The sequence below is a fragment of the Lissotriton helveticus genome, chromosome 10, assembly GCF_964261635.1.
Source record: "Lissotriton helveticus chromosome 10, aLisHel1.1, whole genome shotgun sequence".
Classification (NCBI taxonomy): Eukaryota; Metazoa; Chordata; class Amphibia; order Caudata; family Salamandridae; genus Lissotriton; species Lissotriton helveticus.
In genome coordinates this window covers 152,032,886-152,045,230 of record NC_136071.1, presented here as the reverse complement: position 1 = coordinate 152,045,230, position 12,345 = coordinate 152,032,886, and the positions used below count along the sequence as shown (strand labels likewise).

The 12,345-nt window shown below is 50.9% G+C and overlaps 1 protein-coding gene across 8 annotated transcripts in view; it reads right to left on the bottom strand.

Moving 5' to 3' along the window:
* The window catches only part of LOC144786046 (kinesin-like protein KIF19), a 1,675,385-nt gene that overhangs the window by 802,891 nt on the left and 860,149 nt on the right, over positions 1–12,345 (bottom strand). The gene's annotated exons all lie outside the window — the stretch shown is intronic.

Here is a 12,345-nt window from a genome sequence, read left to right as displayed (position 1 = left end):
TGAAGGTGTAATGTCTGGAGGTGGGGGTGTAGAACCTGCCCCCCATCTGAGAGAGGAGGTCTGCCCTGAGAGGGAGACGGAGCGGCAGGTGAGAGGAGAGGTGGAGAAGATCTGTATATCACACCCTTCTTGGCCAGTCCGGGGCGACCAATATGACTTGGGCCCGGTCTTGGCGAATCTTCCTCAGAACCTGAGGAATCAAAGGTATGGGAGGAAACGCGTAAAGGAGCTGATTTCCCCAACTCAACTGAAACGCGTCCCCCAAGGCTTCTTGCATCGGATACTGGAGACTGCAGAATGACAGGCAGTGTTCATTCTCGCGAGTGGCGAACAGGTCCACCGGAGGAGTCCCCCACATCCGAAAGATGTCGTGAACCACCTCCGGGTGAAGCCTCCACTCGTGGTCGGCAGAGAACTGCCAACTGAGACTGTTTGCACGAACGTTCAGAATTCCGGCCAGATGATTTGCCATCAGACAAATCTGATGGTCCTGAACCCAGGACCAGAGACGCAGAGCCTCTCTGCAGAGACACTGCGACCCCACTCCTCCCTGTTTGTTGATGTACCACATCGCGGTCGTGTTGTCCGTCAGGACCTGAACCGAACGACCGCGAAGGGAAGGTAGGAAGGCCTTGAGCGCCAAACGTATCGCCCGCAATTCTAGAAGGTTGATGTGAAGCAACCTTTCCTCTGGGGACCAAAGACCTTTGACCTCCAGATCCCCCAGATGAGCACCCCACCCCAGAGTGGATGCATCCGTTATCACTGCGGCCACCGGAGGAGGCAACTGAAAAGACTTCCCCTGAGACAGGTTGCCTTCCACGCCCCACCAAGACAGATCCGCCGCAGCTTCTCTGGAGATCCTCACTGACTCCCTGAGATCTCCGTTGTGCTGATACCACTGCCTGCGGGGGCACCACTGGAGCGCCCTCATGTGCCAGCGTGCATGGTTGACCAACAGAATACATGAAGCCATCAGACCGAGCAGGCGAAGGACTTTCAGGACTGGAACGACCGCTCCATTGTAAAATAAAGGAATCATTTCCTGTATGTCGCAAATTCTTTGAGGAGGAGGGAATGCACGACATACAGTTGTGTCCAGTACAGCACCTATGAACAGGTTGCGCTGGGAGGGCACCAGGTGAGACTTGGGTACATTTATCGAAAAACCCAACCTGTACAACAACTGGGTTGTCTCTCGCAGATGATGGAGCACTCTCTCTACCGACTCTGCTTTGATCAGCCAGTCGTCCAAATAAGGGAATACAGGAATCCCTGACCTTCTGAGATGCGCCGCCACCACTGCCATCACCTTGGTGAAGACTCGAGGCGCAGTAGTAAGTCCAAATGGAAGGACCGCAAACTGATAGTGCTGCGAACCCACCGTAAAACGGAGATACTTCCTGTGCGACTTCAGGATTGGGATGTGAAAGTACGCATCCTGCAAGTCGAGCGACACCATCCAGTCTTCTTCCAGCAGTGCCTGAAGAACCTGAGCAAGGGTGAGCATCTTGAATTTCTCTTGTTTCAGATAAAAATTCAAGATCCTGAGATCCAAGATTGGACGAAGTCTGCCATCCTTTTTGGGAATCAGGAAATACTGGGAGTAGCATCCCTGACCCCTTTCCTGCTCTGGGACCACCTCTATCGCACCCTTTATTAATAGAGTTTGAACTTCCTTCTGAAGGAGTAACAGATGTTCCTCTGAGCAATATCCCTGGCAAGGAGGGTAATTGGGAGGGAATTCCCGAAAGGGAAGGGCATACCCATTTTCTACGAGATTGAAAACCCAAAGATCTGATGTAACCGATTCCCAATCTCGTAGAAAGTGGGTAAGCGGACCCCCCACCGGACCCACATGATCCTTTATGGCAGATCTAGGGCTGCTTTTCTGTGGCTGGGGGGTTGGAAGAGGTGGAGGAGGAAGAGGCTTGACACCCTCGAGGACGTGCCCTTTGCTTTCCCCTGTACGACTTATAAAAGGTATTTTGCTGCTGCTGCTGTTGTTGCTGCTGCTGACCTTGTCTATATGTATGAAAGGAAGAGCGTCCAAAGCCTCTGAACTTCCTGGTTGTCGAACCTCTAACTTGAAGACCAAGAGATCTAGCAGTCGCCCTGCTATCCTTGAATCTCTCCAAGGCTGTATCTGCCTTCTTGCCAAAGAGTCCTTCACCATCAAAAGGCAGATCTAATAAAGCAGACTGTACATCAGCAGAAAAATCTGAGGATTTTAACCAAGCTGAACGCCTTGTGGCAACAGCAGTGCCCATGATCCTTGCCACAGAATCTGCAGTATCAAGGCCGCTTTGGATAACCTGACGAGCTGCCGCTTGAGTGTCAGATAAAACTTCCTCAAAGTCACCTCTGCAGTCTTCTGGAACCTTAGGGATCAATGTACGCATAGAGTCCATAAGTGCGTGGACATATCTTCCCATAAGGCAAGTGGCATTTGTTGATTTTAACGCCATACTCGCGGAAGAGAAAGTTTTCTTGGCCACTTGATCCTGCCTTTTAGCTTCCTTGTCACTAGGTACTTGTGGAAAAGCACCAACTGACTTCTTTGAACAAGCAGCTTGAATCACCAAACTTTCAGGAGAAGGGTGAGATGACAAAAAGGCAGGGTCCTCAGGAGCCACTCTATATCTCCTAGTCACACCTTTTGAGACAGCAGGAGCAGAAAGAGGCTTCTTCCACACCTCCATAATGGGTTCAGTCAAAGCATCATTAAATGGGAGCAACGGCTCTACAGCTGACCTCGGAGAATGAAGAACCTCAGTAAGCAGATTCGATTTAAATTCAACAGTAGGCAATGTTAAACCTAAAAGTCCCGCTGCTTTTTTCACAACCACATGATATGGCTGACTATCTTTAGACGGTGCATCAGGACCTGATGGTAAAACCCACTCTGGGGAAAATTCAAGACCACTAGCCTCCGCTAGCTCCTCGAAATAATTTTCATCCAGCTCACCTTCTTCCAAGTCAGAATGAGACTCACAATACCTCTGCTCTTCCAGGAGATGTTGAGCCTCTCTCCTAGATCTCTGCTTAACACGGAGTGCAGCCGGATCCACTGTCGACTCCGACGGCGCCGGAGCCGACGTCGGTATCGAATCCGAAGGCTTAGAAGGGTGTTCCAGAGATTTGCTTGGAGCAGGCGACGCCGGTGCTGGAGTCGTCGACTTCGGTCGAGCCGGCGTCGACATCGGCGTCGATCTCGGTGGAACCTGGTACTGCCACAGCGGGGTCGGGCCGGCATATACGGCATGAAAGGTGCCGGGGCATAAGAGTGAGGCACACCCAAATTAAATGCCATTGGACCCATGGGACCCAAAGGCGCTCCAGAGGGGTACCATGACCTCGAGAAAACACCATACATAGCGTTGAAAAACGCTGAAGGATCCTGACCTGGAGCTGGAAAAGGTGGATGCTCAGGTCGACCTCGAGGCAGATTCGAATCTGTTCCGACAACAGGAGTCGATTCCTCTTCCTCATCAGGGATTTCACCGACCTCTTCTTGAGCTGGAGACGGTGCCGGAGTCGGATCGGGAATCGGTGTCGGAGAATGAACTTGCGACTCTGAAGGCGAGGCCTCGCCTTCTTGATCTGAAATCTCTTGTGGAGGAATCACTTTCGATTTAATCTTCTTGAGTGATCTCGACCTCGAGTCAGACTTATCACCCGAATGACGTCGAGATTCATGTCTCCTTTTCTTATGCTTCTTACGTGACCTCGAAGCATGATCCGACGAAGACTTTGAAGCCGACGCCTCTCGAGACCTCGATCTCGACCTCGATCTCGACTTCTTCGAGTGGGATTTCGAAGATTTCCTAACCTTATCGGCCTTCAGTTTTGCCACAAGAAGCTTAGATTCCCTTTCTCGCAGGGCCTTTGGATTCATCTTTTGACACGACGAACACCCATCCACGTCGTGGTCGAAGCTCAAACACCAAATACAGTCCTGGTGTGGGTCCGTAACGGACATCATCTTTCCACATTCCCTGCAGGGTTTAAAACCCGTCTTCTTTGTCGACATATTAAAAAAACAAAGAGGCAAGAGAACAGAGAACAGAGAAACGAAGAAAAACAGTAACAGAGTTACTAGAAGCTACAGAGTATCCCGAAACCGTTAGCGTCGACAACGCGGAAAAAAGGGAACTGATGTCATCACTCCGGCGTGGGCCTATTGTAGGCGTCGGTGACGTCAGCGGAGTCGCGAGCGATGTCGTGTCTCTATGACGTCCGAGTCCACGTCGGCGCGAGGCTACAAAAAGAATTTCCGAATGTTGCTGACGCAAGGGGATATTCACAAGGTGAGGAATCCACACGGCCGATGTATCTATCAGAATGTCCGCACACACATTCAGCATCCCAGCCAGATGATTTGCAGTTATGCAAATGTGGTGGACCTGAGCACAGGACTGGAGCCGCAGAGTCTTTCTGAGAGATAATACAACCCCACTCCTCCCTGTTTGTTGATGTACCACATCACGGTAGTGTTGTCCGTCAGGACCATAACTGACTGACCGTGAAGGAAGGGAAGAAAGGCCTTGAGAGGCAAACGTATTGCCCGCAATTCGAGAAGATTGATATGAAGCAATCTTTCCTCTGAGACCAAAGACCCTTGATCTCCATATCCCCCAGATGATCACCCCACCCCAGAGTGGAGGCATCGGTTATCACTTTGGCCAACGATGAAGGAGGATGAAACATCTTTCCTTGCGTCAAGTTGCCTGTAACACTCCACCATAACAGATCCGCCGCAGTGTCTTTGGAGATTCTGACCTCCTCCGTGAGATCTCTGTTGGGCTAAAACCACTGCCTGCGGAGGCACCACTGGAGTGCCCTCGTGTGCCAGCGTGCATGGTTGATCAAGTGTATGCAGGAAGTTAATAGACCGAGCAGGCGCAAAACCTTCAGGACTGGAACAGCCGCTCCATCTTGAAACATTGGGATCATTTCTTGATGTCTAAAACCCTTTGAGGAGGCAGGAAAGCACAACTCAGAGTAGTGTCCAGTACCGCACCTATGAACAGGTTGCGCTGAGAGGGCACTAGGTGAGATTTGGGTAGATTTATCGAAAAACCCAAGTCAAACAACAGTTGAGTTGTGACCTGCAGATGTTGCAGCAGATCTTTGGCAACCTTGCTTTGAGCATCCAGTCATCCAGATAGGGGAATACAGGAATCCCCGACCTTCTGAGATGTTCTGCTACCACAGCCATCACCTTTGTGAAGAACCGTGGTGCAGATGTAAGACCAAATGGAAGGACCGCAAACTGGTAGTGTTGAGATCCCACAGTAAAACGGAGATACTCCCAATGCGACTTCAGGATGGGAATGTGAAAATAAGCATCCTGTAAATCAATCAACACCATCCAGTCTTCCTGCTGCAGTGCCAGAAGAACCTGAGCTAGGGTCAACATCTTGAACTTATCCTGTTTAATGTAAAAATTCAAGACCCTGAGGTCCAGGATTGGCTGCAAATGACCGTCCTTTTTGGGGATCAGGAAATGCCTGTAGTAGCATCCCTGACTCCTCTCCTGCTCCAGGGCAATCTTTATTGCACACTTCTGTAACAGGGATAAGACCTCTTGTTGCAGAAGCATCAGATGGTCCTCCAAACACCAACCCTGGTAACAAGATTCAAAACCCAAAGATCTGACGTAACAGATTTCCAATTTTGTAGAAAATGGGACACCTGTCCTCCAACAGGACCAACATACTCTAAGATGGGGGATCTAGAGCTGCTTCCCTGCAGAACCAGTAGGGGGACAGGTGAAGAGGAGGTGGAGGAGACCTGTTGGTGAGCTGCCCCTCACAGACGACCTCTACCCTTCACTCTTTATGACTTATACAGAAGGTTCTGATGCTCCTGTTGCTGCTGCTGGCCTCCAAAAGGAGCCACCTTTCCAAAGTCCAGAAACCTAAAGAATCCAAAGCCCCTAGTCTATGACTGCAAGCCTAAGTATCTAGCAGTAGCCCTGCTATCCTTAAATCGCTGCAAAGCTGAGTCGGCCTTGGTCCCAAAGCGTCTTGATCCATCGTAAGGAAGGTCCAACAACGTGGCCTGGATGTCTGGAGAGAAATCTGACCCTCTCAACCATGCATGCCTCCTAGTTGCCACTGAAGAGCCCATTATCCTGGCAATGGAGTCAGCCGTATCAAGGCCGGACGGGATCCCCTGATGAGCTCCAGCCTGTGTGTCCGACAGCACCTCAGCGAAGTGGCCCTGGACACCCTCTGGCAACTTGGGTATTACCTCCTTGGCAAAATCCATCAATGCATGGATATAATTCCCCATCAAACAAGTCGTATTAGTCGATTTCAAGGCCATGCTGGCAGATGAAAACACATTTTTCGCACTTTGTTCCATCTTCTTGGAGTTCCTATCCCCTGGAATAGAAGGAAAGGAACCAGCAGATTGTTTTGAGGAACAAGATGCTTGAACCACAAGGCTCTCAGGGGAAGGGTGTGATGTTAAAAACACCGGATCCCCAGGCGCCACCTTATAGCACCTTGCCACAGTTCTTCTTTGGTGGTGGAGCCTACTGCTGAGTGAGCAAAGCGAAAGCCTAGGTGTGCCAACAACTGATTGCCAAAGGCACCAAAATGCATTGGAACCTTTGAAACAAATTGAAGCTTCTTTATCTGTGCACCAATGTAAACATAGACGCATTGAAAAAACGGAGGGGCATATTAGCAACAACTTGCGATAGTTATTGCAAACCATGCAATTTGTTTTATCGCCTCTTATCGCTGGATTTTATCGCAGAGATAACATAATATTACCAACGTTTATCTCCACGGTGATAAAAAAATCCAGTGATAACGGCGAATCCCATCTTTAACGTGAGATTTCCAGCGATAAAAATCCTATCGCTAAGGAAAATCTCGCTACTATCCAGGTGGGGACTTAGCGGTAGAATCCACCTCCCATTGACTATTATGGCTAAGTCAGGTTTTTATCAGGTGTAAAATCCTGGCGCTAATCGCGGTTAGCACGAGTTTTTTTATCGCGCCGCAGGTATTGCTAATAGGCAATAGCTGTGTTAGCGACTGCTTTCAGCCGCTACCAGTATGGGTACGCCCACTTTGCATGTCATTAGCGATAAATAGCGCTGACATGCAAAGCGGACCCCAAACCGGTTGGACACCGACTCAATGACTTCTCCTTTGAAGAGCGACGCCTGGAGCCATGTCGCCTCTTCTTCTTGTGCTTTATGGAACACCTAAAGGTGTGCGGAGTCAGCAACTTTGACCTCGACTTGGTCCTCTTCCGACCACTCCTCTCCTTCTTCACCAGGGCCATTAACAGCTTTGCTTGCCTTTCTTTAAGTGCCTTCGGATTCATCCGACCGCACGAAGAACATTCTTCGATGTCGCTGTCCAACCAAAGGCAGTCTTCGTGGGGGTCCGTGACCAACATATGGCCCTCAGGTTCCCTACAGGATTTAAAACCAGGCTTCTTCTGAGTAGCCATCGTGAAGAAACACTTTAAGGACAACTGCAACAAAGTAGATTACAAAGAAAATGGAGAGACCTAGAAAAACCGATACACTTCGACGGCGAAGAAAAAAGGGACTGACGCCAACAACGTCTTCTATGGGTCCGATGATGTCACTCGGAGTCGCGAGCGGAGCCGTGCCATTGTGACGTCCTCGTCGACGTGGGAGAACTATGAAAAATGTTTGTGGAATGCTGTGCAAGGGGTAATTAAAAAGGTGAGGAATCCACAGGCAGATGTATCCATCAGAATTATCAAGCTCTCTGGTGTGGGGCATTGGCTGAGGAAACTTTGATTGCCCGGTGTAGGGCTATGGCGGCATGTAATTGTCCTGTTCATAGGAGCCCCTGTGCTAGGCTTGGATCATGTGCAAGAAGGGCATCTGTTAGTGCTTCATTAAAGGGCAATACATTTGGATGTGGAAGCCCCAGGCTGAAGCACCTCAGTCAGAAGATTAGTCCTCACCTGGACAGAGGGCAGCTCCAGGCCAAGGACCTCTGCTGTCCTCCTCACCACCATGGCATAAGATGCCCCCTCCTCCCAAGCCACACTAGGTTGAGAGAGCATACAAGTATCAAGAGATGTGTCCAGCCCACTGGCTTCCCCCAAGATCCTCATACCAGTCCAATTGCTCCACAGAAATGTCTAGTTGTTGTTCTAAAGGGTACAGTGACCCCTCCCATTCCTCACCCATGCCTAAAACGACCTCAAATTTTACAGGCAATGGGGCGTGGCCAAGATGACGGCGTAGGCGGATGCAGATCCTGTAAGGTCCCGGATCTTCCCGCAGGCCGCTAAGTGTGCGCTGTCCCCCCGACGGAGCTGCACCGAGGGTGGGGAGAGTTGGCGTCCGCGGCTGAATAGCTGCTGGGGGAGGCGCCTTCCAGGGGAGGACAGCGCAGACGAGCGAAACCTATAGCCGCTCCTGACCGCATAATGGCACCGATGCTCTGAACCCCGGATGAGTCCTGCGGAGGGGCCGAGCAGAGAGGCTCCGGGGTCCCGATGCTCAGAGCTGCCGCTGGGAGAGGTGCGGGCGGCTTCCGTGGCCGTCGGCGGCAACAGAGAGACCTTTGCAATGCCCCTGTCCTTTTAACTTGTGTACAGATTATGTATATATGTCAGTCTATTATATGTTTTTCCTGGCCCTGAGGAAGGTGACATCATCACCGAAACGTACGTCGGCCGTACATCCACAATCTGGATATAGACTGGTCAATGACACACAGACCAATGATTAATTGGCAGAACTGTTAAATCTAGTTCCCAACTGTAAACCATCCAGTACACCTTTGGGTTTTGTCTCATTGTGTTTAGTTCCTGTATTTATGTTGTTAGGTATGGTATTATACTACTGCAAAGGTATGACTGGTATGTAAGAATGCTTGTATGTATGTTAGGAACATACTAAATTGTTAGGGGTATCTTTCTTCTTACTTTCTCAAATCCGCACTATATTTCTATTTTTATTATATAAATTGTATTATGAATGTTGATGAACTTTTGTTAAGTATTTTATATGATAAAATGAAATGTATAAATGCACGAATATTTTCAAATTAATTTTTATATAAAAAAATAAATAAAAATATGTTTTGATAATACTTTAAAGTTCTGGTTCCTTCTTTAGCATCCTCCTCCTGTGAATGTTATTAGGATTCATTCCTTGAAAAAAGAAATATAGGTCTTTCTAGAGGTACCCTTTCTGTTTAGTTTACCTTTATCTCCCCCCTCTGGACCTAAAATTAATTGGGAGAACTCTTCCTCTTTGTTTGTTGGTAGGCGGATGCAGATCCTGTGAGGTCCCGGATCTTCCCGCAGGCCGCTAAGTGTGCGCTGTCCCCCCGACGGAGCTGCACCGAGGGTGGGGAGAGTTGGCGTCCGCGGCTGTAGAGCTGCTGGGGGAGGCGCCTTCCAGGGGAGGACAGCGCAGACGAGCGAAACCTATAGCCGCTCCTGACCGCATAATGGCACCGATGCTCTGAACCCCGGGTGAGTCCTGCGGAGGGGCCGAGCAGAGAGGCTCCGGGGTCCCGATGCTCAGAGCTGCCGCTGGGAGAGGTGCGGGCGGCTTCCGTGGCCGTCGGCGGCAACAGAGAGACAGACAGCAGAGGCGGGCAGACGCCGGTGCCCCGTGGCATGGGAATGGTGGTTGGGCCGCGGCACCGAAAGCGCGGACAAGATGGTGGCGCGGGCGGCTGCCGGCCCCAGGAGCGGCCCGGATCCTCCCGTAGGCCGCCCCGCAGGTGAGCTCCCCCCCCCCGGGGCTGTATAGTGGGCGGGGGAGTTGGGGGCACTACAAGACTGCTGATGTGAAGAGCGCCTGGCGGGAGAGAGCCGGTAAAGACACGCGGCGCCCCCACCTGCAATTTGCCCGCGAATTGGCCCGCAATTATTTCACTCGGGCAGGGAGTGAAAAGGAGACCCGACAGAGAGGTCCTGGGGCACCGGGCTCAGCACAGATGTCGGGGGAGGCACAGACAGCTCGCGAGACCCCGCTAGAGGCCGCAGAGACACCGGGGATCGCGGCGAGAGGAAGCCGCCGACCCCGGGGCCTGTGAGAGGCGAGCGGGCCCATGTGGGGAAATTAAGCTCGGGCCGAGGGCCTGCGGCCACACACGATTCGGATTCCTCCTGTAGCAGACGACTCCACCACCCCCATAACACCACCAGATGCCCGGCAGGGGGACCGGGAGTCGGAGGGCCAGTCGGTGAATGGAGGCAGCCCCGGGGGGGCATCAGACGCCATTTTGAGGAGAGGCAGCGGCGTGAGGCACAGAGGAGACCCTACGGAGCCTGAAAAGGGCATTACCTCCGGGACTGCGGGCAAGACACGCAGCTGGCTACAGGTACGACAGCAGACCGGGGGCCGGTGCACAGGCTTGGTCACCATCCCTACAGCGTCACAGGAGGCAGACACGGAGGTCGGGGTCGGGCAGTGAGGGCCCTGAGGCAGCCCAGGCAACATTTAGGTGCCACAAGTGCCCGAGCTGGGAGGAGAAGACCTGCACAAGACACGCCCAGGGACTCGCACCTGGTAGCCCGCGTCATTCGTGGACCGAACATAGCGCAGCGAGGGGGCCGGGGTGATCCTGGAAGAGGGACACAAGAGGAGAAGGCCAGGTGGAAGAGTACCCAACCAAGAACGCCCCAAGCTTCTCGCCGGTGTTGCGGGGGAAGAGAACACCACAACAGGGATATCCACGGGAGCGGAGTGAGACGCCTCATCTCTAGTGTGTTTGAACGGAAGAAGCCATCCCCCCTGGGGGTGCTGTGTTGTTCAAAGGGGCGGAAGACAGGGGTGGTGGGAGACCACCAGGGCGATCGCCTGAGAGGAGTGGCACCAGCGTGAACAATACAGACACAAGCAGGAAGCAAGGCATGGCAGTCCAATGGAAAAAGGGTGACCGCACACTCCCAGAGACGCTCAGCAAGGGCCCACCAAAAGGGGACAGAGGGCCGCCCTCCCCAGGGGCATCAAAGCAAAGCATTTAACCCAGCGATGGCGAGATGCCTATCACTAAATCCTTCATGGAGACCTTGTTCAATTCCCTCCACGAAGATTTTCAAACGCTGAAGCAGGAGGTCGCTGGGCAGGTCAGAGAGATCAGGAGGGAGGTGGACGGTCTCGGTGAGCGCGTAGCATCTATCGAAGAGGCAGATCAAGCCAGGAGCAACGAGATCGAGCAGCTCGAGCAAGAAGTCATCCGCCTGAAAGATCAACAAGTGGACCTGCAGGCACATGCGGAGGACTTAGAAAACACGTCCCGTTGTAACAACAGTCAGGTCCGGGGGGTCCTTCTTAAGGAAGAGGGGGCGGATATCATGGGCTACCTTCAGACCCACTGTGTATATCCTATGTCCTAAGTAAAAAATCTTCAATCAGCAAATCATTGCCACTTCTCTGAACAACAGAGGAGAAGGAAAGTGTGTTAAATACCCACCATTAAACTTTTATCTACTACAATCAAATCTTGATGGAGACCAAACACATCTCCATTCATGCACATCTTTTACATGGGGTGGGACTGACTACTGGAAAGAGATTTGAATACTGGAAACTCACACAGACAGGCAGTTGTGAGAGATAAGGTATGGTCACTTTAAAGAGCAACTTCAATGAAAGGGTTCAAATAAGGTATTAGGAACAGAATAGATTGTAGGAATAATTGACAATAGGAATGGATGAGGGGTAGGAAGGAAATTTAATTTTTTAGCACTGGAAGATCCCCGCCCCATGATTAGAATGAACATTGATAATCACTGTTTTTTCAAATTTTTGAAAACAATGAAGTCACAACAAATAGAAACTGAAAATAGGAAAGCCTACCTAAGAAGCATATGGCTCATACCCACACCCCAACAGCATATCGAGGAAAATCAGTTTTCCTGAATCCTTGGCCTTCTTTGCCATTATATCTTGGCAAGTGACCATGCTATATTCAGTATTACATATTGGCATGCCAGCAAAGATTGGTTAATCCTCTTCTTAGGGCCGTTCACACATTTTGCCAAGAATGTAGCCATTTTGCTGTTTATTTTTTTATTTATTGTTTTCTCTGACCTTTTTATAGTTGGTTTACACACCTGCTTACCACGTACTCTGCCACCTGCTCCACTGAGGCTTACTGCACGACCTGGGTGGTATATTTTCGTCCAGATCCTACAAGTCAAAAGCTTTCTTAGCCAGATGTCCTCTCGAACCCTTGCCGTCCTTTGCATGCCATTTGAGCCCTGCATCCATGTTGCAGGGTCTAATAGGTCTGGGATCCTCACCTGAATCCGAATCATGATGCCCTGTTGAACCTGCCCCATCATCTGTGTCTATTATTGGACTTTTCA